Source organism: Eurypyga helias, unplaced genomic scaffold (genome assembly GCF_000690775.1).
Source record: "Eurypyga helias isolate BGI_N326 unplaced genomic scaffold, ASM69077v1 scaffold24445, whole genome shotgun sequence".
Taxonomy (NCBI): Eukaryota; Metazoa; Chordata; class Aves; order Eurypygiformes; family Eurypygidae; genus Eurypyga; species Eurypyga helias.
The window spans coordinates 5,187-5,496 of NW_010249824.1; positions in this window are offsets into that span (position 1 = coordinate 5,187).

Below are 310 nucleotides of genomic sequence, written 5' to 3' on the forward strand. Positions count from 1 at the left end.
CCCACCTGCCTTCTCCGTTCCGGCAGGCAGGCAGGCGGGACCGGCAGCAGAGGGTGCCCACTAGGGAAGGGCTGGACCCCAGGGTGCTCCCTGCATTGGGATGCCTTTCCCGGGGCTGGATTCCTCCGATTCCCTGTGGCTTCAGCCGGAGAGGGATCAGGCCCTTACGCTGGACCGGCAGGTTGGGGCCATAGGAAATATGGGGAGCACTGTGGGGTAGAGTGGGGTGAGAAAGGAAAAGAGGTTGAAGATGTGCCAGTGTTGGGTCCAACCGCAGGGAAGGCATGGATCTGGGGTGCTGTGGGGTTGA